Source organism: Somniosus microcephalus, chromosome 4, assembly GCF_052327205.1.
Source record: "Somniosus microcephalus isolate GS21.2 chromosome 4, FLI_Smic_1.0, whole genome shotgun sequence".
Taxonomy (NCBI): domain Eukaryota; kingdom Metazoa; phylum Chordata; class Chondrichthyes; order Squaliformes; family Somniosidae; genus Somniosus; species Somniosus microcephalus.
Window position 1 is genome coordinate 275037296 of NC_140990.1, and position 15802 is coordinate 275053097.

The window sequence follows — 15802 nt, forward strand, 5'->3', positions numbered from 1 at the left end:
ATCAGGACAGTCCTAGGCTCAATATCTGGTTTGTGCTGAGTTTGGTGATCTCAGCCTGGATTGTAATAGGGGATATAATTGGCCACAGTGTACTCTGGCCAGGGAAAGGGAAAATCTGCCAGTGATTCCCTCCTGATTGCTACTGGGGGACCTTAATTATCCAAATATCGATTGGGATAATGCTAGGGTAAAGGAAAAGGAGGGGGAGGAATTTCTGAAATGTGTTCAGGAGAATTTCATTGAACAGTATGTTCTTGGCCCAACTAGGAAGGAGGCATTGTTGGATCTGGTGCTGGGGAATGAGGTGGGCCAGGTCGACCAAGTGTCTGTGGGAGAACACTTGGGTACGAGTGATCATTGTATCATAAGATTTTGATTAGCAATGGAGAGGTGCAAGGAACAATCTAGAGTGGAACTTTTAAACTGGAATTGGGCTAACTTCAATGGGATGCGAAGGGATCTAGCCAGGGTAAAATGGAACCAAAGACTGACAGGAAAAACTGTAACGGAACAATGGGTGATCTTTAAGGAGGAGATATTCCAAGTACAGGCTAGGTACATTCCAACAAGAGGGAAAGGTAACTGAACCAAAGCAAGGGCTCCTTGGATGACGAGGGAGATAGAGAAGATGATGAAACAAAAAAAGAGGGTGTATGATGCATGTCAGGTGAATTATTCAAGTGAGAACCAGACCAAATACAGTAAGTTGTGAGGGGAAGTGAAGATGAAAATAAGATTGGCAAAGAGAGAATATGAGAGTAGAATGGCGGTTAACATAAAAGGGAAGCCAAAAATCTTCTACTAGCATGTAAACAGTAAGCGGGTAGTAAGAGGCAGGGTGGGGCTTATTAGCAACAAAGAAGGTGTTATATGCTTAGAGGCGCAGGGCAAGGCTAGAGTACTCAATGAGTACTTTGTATCGGTGTTTACTAAGGAGGTGGATGCTGACAAAATATCAGTAGCAGTAGAAAAGGTAGAAGCAATGGAATGGGTGAAAATTGATAGAAAGGATGTACTAGAAAGGCTGGGTATGCTTAGAGTGGATAAGTCACCTGGTCCAGATGGCTTGCATCCCAGATTGCTAAGGGAATTGGGGAGGAGATAGCGGAAGGGCTTGCCATAATTTTCCAATCTTCCCTAGATGCGGGGGAGGTGCCTGAGGATTGGAAAGTGGCAAATGTGATACCATTGTTCAAGAAAGGGTGTAAGGGAAATTCTAGTAAATACAGACTGGTCAGTTTAACATCAGTGGTGGGTAAAGTTTTAGAAACAATAATCAAGGAAAAAATTAACGGGCACTTGAGAGGTTTAAGCTAATTAAGGAGAGCCAACAGGGATTTGTAAAAGACTAACACAATTGAATTTTTTGATGAAGTAATACGGAGGATCGAGGAAGGGAATACAATAGATGTTGTCTATATGGATTTTAGCAAGGCGTTTGACAAAGTACCACATAGAAGGCTGGTTAACAAAATTGAGGCTCACGGAATAGGTGGGTTAGTAGCAGCTTGGATAAGAAATTGGCTTAAGGACAGAAAACAGCGAGTTGTGGTAAATGGCTGTTTTTCAGACTGCAGGATGGTAGACAGTGGTGTTCCCCAAGGGTCAGTGCTGGGGCCACTGCTTTTTTTGATATATATGACCTGGATATTAGAATACAAAGTAGAATTTCTAAATTTGCCGATGACACCAAACTTGGGAGTGTGGCAAACAGTGAGGATGATACCAATCAACTGCAACAGGACACAGAAAGGCTATCAGAATGGGCAGACAAGTGGCAGATGGAATTTAATACAGAGAAGTGTGAGGTGATGCATTTTGGCAGAAGAAATAGGGAGAGGCAATATACACTTAATGGCACAGTTTTAAAGAGTGTGCAGGGACAGAGGGACCTGAGAGTTAATGTGCATAGGTCCCTGAAGGTGGCAGGGCATATTGAGAGAGTGGTTAGCAAAGCATATGGTGTCTTGGGCTTCATAAATAGAGGTAATGAGCACAAAAGTAGATAAGTTATGCTGAACCTTTATAAAGCGCTGGTTAGGCCACAACTGGAGTATTCAGTCCCGTTCTGGTCACCACACTGTAGGAAGGATGTAAAGGCCCTCGAGAGGGTGCAGAGGAGATTTACCAGAATGGTTCCGGGGATGAGGGATCTTAGCTACAAGGACAGGTTGGAGAAGCAAAGGAGGTTGAGGGGTGATTTGATAGAGGTGTACAAGATTATGACGGGTTTGGATAGGCTAGACAGGGAAAGGTTGTTCCCACTAGTTGATGGTACAAGGACTAGGGGACACAGATTTAAGGTTTTGGGCAAGAGATACAGGGGGGATGTGAGGAATAACATTTTTACGCAGCGAGTGGTGAGGACCTGGAACTCGCTGCCGACGGAAGTGGTGGAAGCGGAAACACTCAGGGGGAGAAATTGGGTGGAGCTGCAAACGGGGCGCCAAGCTCGCCTGGGCGCCAGATTTTGCGCTGCGATCGGAGCAGCAGCGATCGCCGGAAATTCAGCTTGAGCGCCCCAAGAGGGACACGGGGCAAGGCTCGAGGCGCTCCGCGTCCCTCTTAGGGCGCTGAAACTGAAATCGCAGCGCAACGTGCCGCAGCGCCACGCACTGTGGCACGGCGCGCTGCGGTACTGCAGGCCTTCCTCCCATTCTTAAGGGGGAGGGGCCTGCACCAGCGCGATGAGCGATCGCAAGTGCCGGCAAAAGAGCCCGGCACCGAGGAGAAGTGCCAGGCTCTCGGAAAACAGCCGGCAATGCCGCGGGGGGAGAACAGGAGGCCGGGGACGGAGGTGCTGGCAGGCGGCCGCCGAAAAAAACGGCCGCCCCGCACCTCCACCTTAATTTGCGCCACTGCCGCCACAGGTAGGCCCCGTGAACCGGGCGCGATTAGCCAGCGGCGCTACAGAGGCGGTCGCTGCCAAATATCGCGATCAGGGCGGTAGCGGGGCGCTGTGCACACCGATGACGTCATCGGTGGCGGCGCAGCGCAACAGGCTAATGCCGCCATTAGCGCCCCAGCTAAATATCGCGGGAGGCGTGGCGTGGCGCTAAAGCTCACTTTAGTGCCCTCTTTAGGCGCTAACTGGTGGCGCAGCCCACCGAATTTCTAGGCCTCAACGTTTTAAAGGGGAGACTGGATAGGGAAATAAACTTGCAGGGCTACGGGGATAGAGCGGAGGAATGGGGCTGACTGGATTGCTCTACAGAGAGCCGGCACGGACCCGATGGGTCGAATGGCCTCCTTCTGTGCCGTTATGACTCTATTTAGGGGTCCATGCTGGAAAGTATACTTTTATGGGCTTCAAGTACAGATAGGATCTGGCATAGCTAAAATGTTCTGCCTGCATGCTTGTATCGTCTGTTGACACTCACCACCATGGCTTATGAAGTATGGCTGCTTCTGTTAGGCACCAGAGACTGCTTGCATCCATCAAAATATGAGTCAGGAGGAGGAGAAAAGTTGAAAATAAGGATATTTACAGGGTAAAGGTGCTTACCAGTATCCTCTAATGGCTCAGCTGTGCAATAAGTTTCACTAAAATACTTCAACATTCCCATCAACAATTTTGTCAATAGAAACCGGTTTACTGTAAATGTAAATGGTTACTCATGAGATATTAGGGGTTGTGCATTCCTGTATGTCCCCAGAGCAGATGCACAACTGATGCAGAAAGGAGTGCATCAACTTCCTTCTGGCTTGAAATTCTCTGCACTTTTATTTATAGTGAGCTGAAGTGCTTGCGCCTATTTCTAGTGTGAGCCTCACTAAGGCTTCAGGTTTTTTGCAAAAATATTCAAATTCAGACCTAGCACAGATCAGTGATATTTGTGTACCAGATTCGCTCTTTTTTACTTTGTGCAACTTTTTTGGAATGGCAGCAATGGAAGTTCCATGGATGAAGGAGCTCTTAAATAGCCTTTGGAAAGATTTTGTTCTGTAATGTTTACAGTGCCTTTATAGTGCAATGTTTTTGTTAGACATTTTTTTCTATAATTCTGCATTTTCTATTCATACATGTTAACTATTGGGCAAAAATGGTGGACAATCAGGGCGGAATTTTCCCTTCTGAGTTGGGTTGGGTGCATGCGGGCTGCTCAGCAGGTCGGTACCGCAATGTCTTGGTCAGCCCGATCTTCAGAGCAATTTTAGTGCAATGGCCCTATTAAACCAGGCATGTGTGTTTCCCGGCCCTATTAAAGGGTGCGGGTTTGATGACATCATCAATGACTAATTTCCAGTGCCCATATTTAAAGCAGCCTTGGTCATATCGCATTTGAAGGTTAGTAAAGGAGTGTGAAAGGAGCATTAGAAAGGTTGGAGTTAATATGGAAAGTGAGAACTATGAATACCCAAAGGCAGAGGGCTGCATCCCGCTTTACAGATGCCTTGCTGCATATTCTGGTTGAGGCAGTAAGAGCACGCAGGGAGGTCCTCTTCCCAGCAGATAGACGCAGGAGACCTCCCCAAGAGACTAAATCGGCCTGGTTGGAAATAGCAGAGGAGGTCAGCAGCAGGGAGGTCGTGAGGAGGACCTGGATCCAGCGCAAGACGAGATTCAATGATCTGATGAGGTCAGGAAAGGTGAGTGCAAGGCCACCCTCACCTCATCCTGATGTGCCTGTCACCACAACCCCATCACTCTGCCTTCTCAAGTCTACTCCTGCACATCATTACTCACACCTTCCAGGTCCACCCATCCCTCTCTCTCCATGTACATACTCACATCCCCATCTGATTAACCACCCCTCATACTCACCCTCATCCTACTGCAATCATAGCAAGTAACACCACAGAAGTAGGCCACTTGGCATTGGCACCCCACTCCCTCATAGTCACCCTTTACAGATGTAACCCATCCACTCCTTACCCTCATTCCATCACTCTCACTCAAACTTCTCTTCTTTCCCTCCTTGCAGGAGAAAAGAGCCCATAACAACAGAGAGAGGGAGAGAATTGGAGGTGGCCCTCCAGTCTTCACACACCTAACAGCAGCAGAGGAGAGGGCTCTGGAGATTTCGGGAGCTCGAGAGATGCTGGCGGTGGGAGACAGAGAGAGGGGGACACCCTAGCAACCTGGTGACAGAATCACATCTCATACAGCCACTTGGCATACAACAGTCACTCATATGGTGACTGATGTCAGCAGCCAGTGAAAAGTCATCATGTGCATAATGGTAATGTTACCCATTCTTATTATAACACTTCCAATTCATCTCTTTACTCTCTCACTGTTCCATCAACCGCCGCCCCCACTGTCCAGTCGGAGGAGGAAGACAACTCCTCAGAGGAACCTCCAGCTTCTGAGGGTGCAGCGTCAGTAGCACCAAGCACAGATACGCACACCTCGGTGGGTCCTTTGCGCCATAGATTAGAGTTGTCACCTGGTGTCTCATAATTCACAAGTGAGCAAGAGCAGGTAGTATTGACAGGGACAGCAGTGGAGACTCCATGCCAGAGGTAGCCAGAGGTCGTGGTCCACATTGGTACCAACGACATAGGTAAAAAGAGGGATGAGGTCCTGCAGCAAGAATTTAAGGAGCTAGGTGGAAGATTAAAGAGCAGGACCTCAAAGGTTGTAATCTCTGGATTACTCCCGGTGCCACGTGCTAGTGAGTATAGGAATAGGAAGATAGAACAGATGAATGCGTGGCTAAAGGGATGGTGCAGGAGGGAGGGCTTTAGTTTCCTGGATCACTGGGTCTGCTTCTGGGAAAGGTGGGACTTGTACAAGTCGGACGGTTTACACCTGAACCAGAGGGGGACCAATATCCTTGCGGGGAGGTTTGCTAGCACTGCTGGGGGGGGTTTAAACTAACTTGGCAGGGGGATGGGATACAGAGTGGAACTATAGTAGGGGGTGATTTACAGCCAAATACGGAGGAAAAAACAAGTCAGCTGGGAAGGCAGAGCAAATATGTGAAGGCAAAAGGGAATATGGCAAGGCTGGAAGGCATTTATTTTAATGCAAGGAGTCTTGCAAATAAGGTGGATGAACTGAAGTTGTTGCTGAACACATGGGAGTACGATATTGTTGCTATCACGGAGACATGGTTGAGGGAGGGTCAGGACTGGCAGCTCAATATTCCGGGGTATAGAATCTTCAGGCGAGACAGAGGGGGGTGTAAAAGGGGAGGGGGTGTTGCAATATTAATTAAGGAATCAATTACTGCTGTAAGGAGGGATGATATATTAGCGGGTTCCTCTAATGAGGTCATATGGGTAGAACTTAAAAACAAAAAGGGGGCAAGCACTTTGCTGGGAGTGTACTATTGGCCCCCGAACAGTCAGGGGGAGATAGAGCAACAGATATGTAGGCAAATCTCAGAGAAGTGCGAAAATAATAGGGTAATAATAGTGGGGGATTTCAACTTCCCCAATATTAATTGGGATAGTCAGAGTGTGAAAGGCTTAGAGGGTGCAGAATACTTAAAAGTGCATCCAGGAGAGCTTTTTGAGCCAACATGTAGAAAGTCCTACAAGAGAGGGGGCGGTACTGGACCTAATTCTAGGGAATGTAGCCGGGCAAGTGGTGGAAGTGTCAGTAGGAGAGCATTTTGGCGACAGTGACCATAATTCGGTGAGATTTAAGGTGGTCATGGAAAAAGACAAAGACGGCCCGGAAATAAGGGTTCTAAATTGGGGAAAGGCCAATTTTAATATGATAAGGCAGGATCTGGCCAAAGTGGACTGGGAGCAGCTACTGATAGGAAAATCCACATCAAAGCAGTGGGAGACTTTCAGAAGGGAAATAGAGAGAGTACAACGCCAACATGTTCCTGTAAAGGTCAAGGGTGGGACCAACAAGCAAAGGGAACCTTGGATGACAAGGGATATACAAAAATGCATTAGGAAAAAAAGGGGGGCTTTTGGCAGTTACAAAAGACTAAAGACGGAGGAAGCCCTAGAGGAGTATAAAAAGTGCAGGGGCATACTTAAAAAAGAAATTAGGAGGTCGAGGAGGGGCCATGAAATAACACTGGCGAGAAAAATAAAGGAAAATCCTAAGATGTTTTATAAGTATATTAAGGGCAAGAGGATAACCAGGGAAAGGGTAGGGCCCATTAGTGACCAAAGTGGCAATCTGTGCGTAGAGCCAGATGATGTAGGCGGGGTTTTAAATGAATTTTTTGCATCTGTGTTCACTATGGAGAAAGACGATGTAGACATAGAAATTGGGCAAGGGGACTGTGACATACTTGAACATATTAGCATCGAGAGGGAGGAGGTACTAGCGGTTTTAGCAGGCCAAAAAGTGGATAAATCCCCAGGCCCGGACGAGATGTATCCCAGGCTGTTGTGTGAGGCAAAGGAGGAGATTGCAGGGGCTCTGACACAAATTTTCAGAACCTCTCTGGCCACAGGGGATGTACCAGAGGACTGGAGAACAGCTAACGTAGTACCATTATTCAAGAAGGGTAGCAGGGATAAACCAGAGAATTACAGGCCAGTGAGCCTAACATCTGTGGTAGGGAAATTATTGGAAAAAATTCTGAGGGACAAAATTAGTCTCCACTTGGAGAGGCAAGGATTAATCAGGGATAGTCAGCATGGCTTTGTCAAGGGTAAATCATGTCTGACCAATCTGATTGAATTTTTCGAGGGGGTGACTAGTTGTGTGGATGAGGGAAATGCTGTGGATGTGGTTTACATGGATTTCAGTAAAGCTTTTGACAAAGTCCCGCATAGGAGACTGGTCAAGAAGGTAAGAGCCCATGGGATCCAGGGTGCCTTGGCGCGTTGGATCCTAAACTGGCTGAGTGGCAGGAGGCAGAGGGTGATGGTCGAAGGTTGCTTTTGTGACTGGAAGCCTGTGTCCAGTGGGGTACCTCAGGGATCGGTGCTGGGACCCTTGCTGTTTGTGATCTACATAAATGATTTGGATGAGAATGTAAAAGGTATGATCAGTAAGTTTGCAGATGACACGAAAATTGGTGGGGTGGTAAATTGCGAGGAGAAAAGCCTCAGGCTACAGGACGATATAAACGGGTTGGTCAGATGGGAGGAAAAGTGGCAAATGGAATTTAACCCTGAAAAGTGCGAGGTGATGCATTTTGGACGGACAAATAAGGCAAGGGAATACACAATGAGTGGTAGGACCCTAGGAAGTACAGAGGGTCAGAGGGACCTTGGTGTACATGTACATAGATCCCTGAAGGCAGCGGAACAGGTAGATAAGGTGGTTAAAAAGGCATATGGGATACTTGCCTTCATTAGCCGAGGCATAGAATATAAGAGCAGGGAGGTTATGATGAAGCTGTACAAAACGCTGGTGAGGCCACAGCTGGAGTACTGTGTGCAGTTCTGGTCGCCTCACTATAGGAAGGATGTGATTGCTTTGGAGAGGGTGCAGAGAAGATTCACCAGGATGTTACCTGGGATGGAGCGCCTCAGCTATGAAGAAAGACTAAACAGGCTGGGGTTGTTTTCCTTGGAGCAAAGAAGGCTGAGGGGGGACCTGATTGAGGTGTACAAAATGATGAGGGGCATAGATAGGGTAGATAAAGAGGAACTTTTCCCCTTAGTAGGGGGGTCAATAACAAGGGGGCATAGATTCAAGGTAAGGGGCAGGAGGTTTGGAGGGGATTTGAGGAGGAACTTTTTCACCCAGAGGGTGGTTGGAATCTAGAACTCACTGCCTGAAAGGGTGGTAGAGGCAGGAACCCTCATAACATTCAAGAAGCATTTGGATGAGCACTTGAAATGCCATTGCATACAAGGCTATGGACCAAATGCTAGAAAATGGGATTAGACTGGACAGGGCTTGATGGTCGGTGCAGACACGATGGGCCGAAGGGCCTCTTTCTGTGTTGTATAACTCTATGACTCTATGACTCAAAGCTCTGCTGAGCTGCATCCAGATGCTGAGCCTCGGGGGCCATCGAGAAAGAGGGTGATCTTGGAGGGGCAGTAACAATTGCATGAGGTTCTGGCAGCTTTTTCAGCCGCGTGTGTGCAAATGTTCAGAGAATGGAGGAGTCCATCTCCAACATGAGCACCACCATGTTGCTGGCGATGACGACGATGTGCTGTTCCATGGAAAGGATGGCCACCTGCATGGAGCAGCACATGCGCCAGTCACATGAGCACATGCTAGCTGTGGCCAACAGATGGCAGGCGCTCATGGATCTCCTCTCTAGGAAGGATGCCAACATAGACTTGGGCCTTCATGGCCCCACTGCTGTGCAGCAAGGTGCTCGCCAGCTCCTTGCTAGCAGGGAAGTGTGGGTAGCCCAGGGGAGGGATGATGTTGAGAGGGGACATGGAAGTGGGGGCTCTTCTCAAAGCGCTCCCACTTCTCCCCCACTGCCTCCCCCTCAGTCAGAGGCCCACATGCTTCCTCGAATCCCGATGGCCGTGTCTGCCCCTGCACAGTTGCAGGAGGAGCAGACTTTGGCTGGGCCATCACAGGTTCCAAAACCCAGAGGACGTCCGTCAAAAGTGTCTGAGGTGCAGCAGGGAAGTGAGCAGCCTGCCTCTACCTCTGCTGAAGCCACAGGGATTGCACTTCGTAGAAGCACTCGGAAAAGAAATATGACACAAAAGTAGATGCACAAGAGTATGCACATGAGTGTATCAAAAAATGTTAGTGCTAAGTTTCAGTTATTTTGATGACACACATAAATGCTTTTCTTTGCACCACTTTCGGGTCTTGTCCATTTTTGCCTCAAACCTTGGAAGAGGCTTTTCACTACTTGGAGAGAATGGTGATACATTATTTAACCTCGAACATTGGGGCTTTGGTTGAAAGGAATAGCTTGGTCATTGTAGGGATGCTTTATGGTGTTGTTGGGGGGGGGGGAACTTGGTATAGCGTGTGGCACCAATGTGGCTGTATTGGAGCAAGTTAAGTAAATCTGGCCATGATGAGGCCATCCCGGGCCTCCCAGACAGCAATGTGCGCCGCTGCTAGTGCCATCTGCACCTCAGGTTCCTCCTTCTCCTCCTCCTCTGAAGAGGCTGTGTGCTGTACGCCTTGCTCCTCCTGCAGCTCCAATTCTTGCTGCTGCGCTATGTTGTGCAGGGCGCAGCAGACAATGATGATTCTGGAGACCCTGGCTGGTGTGTACTGAAGGGCTCCTCCAGATTGGCAAGGTATCTGAATTGCATCTTCAGTATGCCTATTGCTTGTACTATGACACATCTGGTGGAGATGTGGCTCTCATTAGAATGCTCCTTGGCCTCAGTGCTTGGCCTCTTCAGGGGTGTCATGAGCCACGTCTTCAGTGGATAGCCCTTGTCTCCAAGCAGCCAGCCGGTATGTCTGTTTGGAGGGGCAAAGAGCTGAGGGAGAGTAGACTGGCGCAGCATGAGTCATGACAGCTGCCAGGGAATCTGGCGCACACATGCATGATCATCTTTTTATGGTTGCAGACGAGCTGCACGTTGAGGGAGTGGAAGCCCTTCCAGTTCACGAACACTCCTGGGTGATGATGGGGTGCCCTGATGGCCACGTGTGTACAGTCGATGATGCCCTGCACCTGTGGGAAGTTAGCCAGAGTCACAAAGCTGAGCACACACTCAGTAACACTGGCTTCATCAGTGGCAAAGTTGATGTAATTGGCTGACTTGTGAAATATGGCATCAGTCACCTGGGTGATGCATCTGTGGGCGGCAGACTGCGAGATCCCGCAAATACATGCTGCAGGTCCCTGAAAGGAGCCTGAGGCGAAGAAGTTGAGGGCGGTGGTGACTTTGACAGCCACAGGTAAGGAATGTCCACCAGGTCCTCTGGGCAGCAGATCTTGTTCCAGCAAGCTACAAATGTCTGTGACGACCTGACGTGATAGCTTGAGCCTCCTGAAGCACTGCTGCTCAGTCATGTGCAGGAAGCTCATCCTCTGCCTGTACACCCCGAGCTGGGGCTATCGCCTCCGGCGTGGTGCAGCCCTGTGGTGTCCCCCTCTCTGCTGTGGAGCATCAGTTCTTTGAGGAGAAGGCTGCTATTGTGATTGCTGCTGCTGCTGGTGTGGCTGGTGTTGTTGGTGGTGGAGCTCATCTTGGTCTGATTCTGAGGTCCAAGGTGAGACAGTATAATCGGCACCCATGCTGATGTAGTAGATGGCAGGTAAAGTGGAGATTAGAGGGCCAATCCCTCAATGTTGTGATAATGACTAGCAATGTGGCTTCCGAAGTTTCAAAAATGACCTGTAAACTGCTAACACTTAAATGTGTGGACAAAATGGAGTGAGCAAGAGCCTTTCCATGAGGCAAGTAATGAGGTGTAATGTTGCAGTACTTTTCCCAGCTATCAATGAATAAACTCGCCAATAGCCACTGAGCTTCACAGTCGAGGCACCCGACCTACGTGAATCCTGTGCTCTTGCAGTAAAACTCAGAAGCAGGTGCTAAAATCACTTTTAAGGGTCCGTAAACAAGCTCTTAGTGATTTCAATGACGTCGCCTGCCTCTGCGGATCGGGTCTGTGTCGTGCCTTCAAAGCCGCCCGAGTTAAAAGCTCAAGGTGGTGTGATGATGGCGGGTTCCCAACGTGCTCGCTATTTCCGGCATTTTTACTGCTGACTGCCCCCAAACCCGCACGCACGGCAACGGGAAAATTCCGACATCACTCCTTAAGCTAAGTTCATTTTTAAAGTGGCTTAAATTCAGTATTTCATGGGTGAGGTGGAACAAAATGCCAGGGGGATCAGCAGGCGCCCAACATTGCGCAGACATTAGTACACCTAATTGCTGGTGACCTATGATAGAGCAAGGCCTATATTATGTGTAAGATTAGGCACTAAGTTATATAATGGCTAGCAAAGGGAGTCATAGAGTCATAGAGTAATACAGCACGGATAGAGGCCCTTCGGCCCATCGTGTCCGCGCCGGCCATCAAGCCCTGTCTAATCTAATCCCATATTCCAGCATTTGGCCCGTAGCCTTGTATGCTATGGCATTTCAAGTGCACATCCAAATGCTTCTTAAATGTTGTGAGGGTTTCTGCCTCCACAACCCTTTCAGGCAGTGAGTTCCAGACTCCAACCACCCTCTGGGTGAAAAAGTTCTTTCTCAAATCCCCTCTAAACCTCCCGCCCTTTACCTTGAATCTATGCCCCCTAGTCATTGACCCCTCTACTAAGGGAAAAAGCTCCTCAGCATCCATCCTATCTATGCCCCTCATAATTTTGTACACCTCAATCATGTCCCCCCTCAGCCTCCTCTGCTCCAAGGAAAACAAACCCAATCTGCCCAGTCTCTCTTCATAGCTGAAGCGCTCCAGCCCTGGTAACATCCTGGTGAACCTCCTCTGCACCCTCTCCAACGCGATCACATCCTTCCTGTAGTGTGGCGACCAGAACTGCACACAGTATTCCAGCTGTGGCCTAACCAGTGTTTTATACAGCTCCATCATAACCTCCTTGCTCTTATATTCAATGCCTCGGCTAATGAAGGCAAGTATCCCATATGCCTTTTTTACCACCTTATCCACCTGTTCCGCCGCCTTCAGGGATCTGTGTACTTGCACACCCAGATCCCTCTGACCCTCCGTCTTGCCTAGGGTCTTTCCATTCATTGTGTATTCCTTTGCCTTGTTAGTCCCCCCAAAGTGCATCACCTCGCACTTTTCCGGGTTAAATTCCATTTGCCACTGTTCCGCCCATCTGACCAACCCATCTATATCGTCCTGCAGACTGAGGCTACCCTCCTTGCTATTTACCACCCTACCAATTTTTGTATCATCCGCGAACTTACTGATCATACCCTTTACACTCATATCCAAGTCATTAATGTAGACCACAAACAGCAAGGGACCCAGCACCGATCCCTGTGGTACCCCACTGGCCACAGGCTTCCAGTCACAAAAACAACCTTCGACCATCACCCTCTGCCTTCTGCCACTAAGCCAGTTTTGTATCCAATGTGCCAAGGCACCCTGGATTCCATGGGCTCTTGCCTTCGTGACCAGTCTCCTGTGCGGGACTTTATCGAAGGCCTTACTGAAATCCATGTATACCACATCCACTGCGTTACCCTCATCCACACACCTAGTCACCCCCTCAAAAAATTCAATCAAATTAGTCAGACATGATCTTCCCTTGACAAAGCCATGTTGACTATCCCTGATTAATCCTTGCCTCTCCAAGTGGAGACAAATTTTGTCCCTCAGGATTTTTTCCAATAATTTTCCTACCACTGATGTTAGGCTCACTGGCCTGTAGTTCCCCGGTTTTTCCCTACTACCCTTCTTGAATAATGGTACTACATTAGCGGTTCTCCAGTCCTCTGGCACATCCCCTGTGGCCAGAGAGGTCCTGAATATATGTGTTAGAGCCCCCGCAATCTCTTCCTTTGCCTCACACAGCAGCCTGGGATACATTTCATCCGGGCCTGGGGATTTATCCATTTTTAGGCCAGCTAAAACCGCCAATACCTCCTCCCTCTCGATGTTAATATGTTCGAGCATATCACAGTCCCCCCGCCCTATTTCTATGTCTACATCGTCCTTCTCCATAGTGAAAACAGATGCAAAAAAATTTAGAACCCCTCCTACATCTTCCGGCTCCACACACAGATTGCCACTTTTGTCCCTAATGGGCCCTATTTTTTCCCTAGTTATCCTCTTACCCTTAATATACTTATAAAACATCTTCGGATTTTCCTTTATTTTGCTCGCCAGTGTTATTTCATGGCCCCTCCTTGATCTCCTAATTTCTTTTTTAAGTATCCCCCTGCACTTTTTGTACTCCTCTAGGGCTTCCTCCGTCTTTAGCCTTTTGTATCTACCAAAAGCCCTCCTTTTTTTCCTAATCCATTCTCGTATATCCCCTGACATCCAAGGTTCCCTGTGGTTTTTGGAACCACCCTTGACCCTTACGGGAACATGTTGCCATTGTATGATCTCAATCTCCCTTCTGAAAGCCTCCCATTGCCCCGATGCGGATTTTCCTACAAGTAGCTGATCCCAGTCCATTTTGGCCAGATCCTGCCTTATCCTATTAAAATCGTCCTTCCCCCAATTTAGAACCTTTATTTCCGGCCCATCCCTGTCCTTTTCCATGACCACCTTAAATCTTACCATATTATGGTCACTATCACCAAAGTGCTCACCTACTAGCACTTTTTCCACTTGGCCGGCCACATTCCCTAGAATTAGGTCCAGTACCGCCCCCTCTCTTGTAGGACTTTCTACATGCTGGCTCAAAAAGCTCTCCTGGATGCACTTTAAGAATTCTACACCCTCTGAGCCTTTCACACTCTGACTATCCCAGTTAATATTGGGGAAGTTGAAATCCCCCATTATTATTACCCTATTATTTGCACATTTCTCTGAGATTTGCCTACATATCTGTTCCTCTATCTCCCCCTGACTGTTTGGAGGCCTATAGTACACTCCCAGCAAGGTGCTTGCCCCCTTTTTGTTTTTAAGCTCCACCCATATGGCCTCATTAGAGGACCCTGCTAATATATCATCCCTCCTTACTGCAGTAATTGACTCCTTAATTAATATTGCGACACCCCCTCCTCTTATACCTCCCCCTCTGTCTCGCCTGAAGATTCTGTACCCCGGAATATTGAGCTGCCAGTTTTGCCCTTCCCTCAACCATGTCTCCGTGATAGCAACAATATCATACTCCCATGTGTTTATCAACACCTTCAGTTCATCCACCTTATTTGCAAGACTCCTTGCATTAAAATAGATGCCATCCAGCCTTGCCCTTATATATTTGCCCTGCCTACCAAGCTGACTTGTTTTTTTCTCTATAATTGGCAGCACATCCCCCCCTATTTCAGCTCCCCTCTGTATCCCATCCCCCTGCCAAGTTAGTTTAAACCCCCCCCCAACAGTGCTAGCAAACCTCCCCGCAAGGATATTTGTCCCGCTCTGGTTCAGGTGCAACCCGTCCGACTTGTACAAGTCCCACCTTTCCCAGAAGCAGGCCCAGTGATCCAGGAAAGTAAAACCCTCCCCCCTACACCAACTCTTTAGCCACGCATTCATCTGCTCTGTCCTCCCATTCCTATACTTACTAGCACGTGGCACTGGGAGTAATCCAGAGTGCTATAACAATAGAGAAACTGGGAATAATTCAGTTTGGGGCAGTGTTTTCTTGGAAACTAGAAACATGTAAATAGAGTTATGTTGTGATTTCTGTTGTGCTGAGTCCCTCTTGAGACGAATCCATAAAACCTTTCTATGGACTGGCATTATTCCAGCTCAGTTCTACTAAAGGACAATGATTTAAATACTTTTTTACATTCAGCTAATAGTTTAACTGAACAGATTCTGCTTTTTTTTTTACTGACTTGTCTCTCGAAGGAGGTGTTAAGTCTTATTTGGCATTATGCATGAAATATTCCGAGACCCTGCTCTACCATTGGGGCCTCGCACTGATTTCTGTGGACAGAAACATTTCAGGCAGTAAATCTGTGATTTTCCAATGAACAGTTGTGTGTGATCCTGTGCCAATGACATGGAATCCCATAAAAGTTGCCCTCTATGTAACTGAATCACTAATACTGCGATTTTACCAACAAAGTGTGACAAAATAAAACATGCACATTTTAAAAAATTAAAGCAGAAGTCGAATAATCTCCTGCTGCCCCTCCAAGGCTACCACTGGTCATGAACCTTTAGAGAATTATGTACTATAACAATAAGTTATTTTTATTTTTCAACAGACTTTAGTTCTGTACCCAGTAGGGTATAAGCATACATGGCTGTAGTCCTGCCCATGTGTAACACTACAGTTATCTATGTTACATGGCACTTGCAAAACATGGGCCCATTCATCCATCGCATCAGGATCCGCTTGCAATAGTTTATTTTCGTCCATGGTGCAACCAACTATGC

The 15802-nt window shown here is 47.8% G+C and overlaps 1 protein-coding gene across 2 annotated transcripts in view; it reads right to left on the reverse strand.

Moving 5' to 3' along the window:
- The window catches only part of csrnp3 (cysteine-serine-rich nuclear protein 3), a 367963-nt gene that overhangs the window by 17823 nt on the left and 334338 nt on the right, over positions 1 to 15802 (reverse strand). The window lies entirely within an intron of this gene.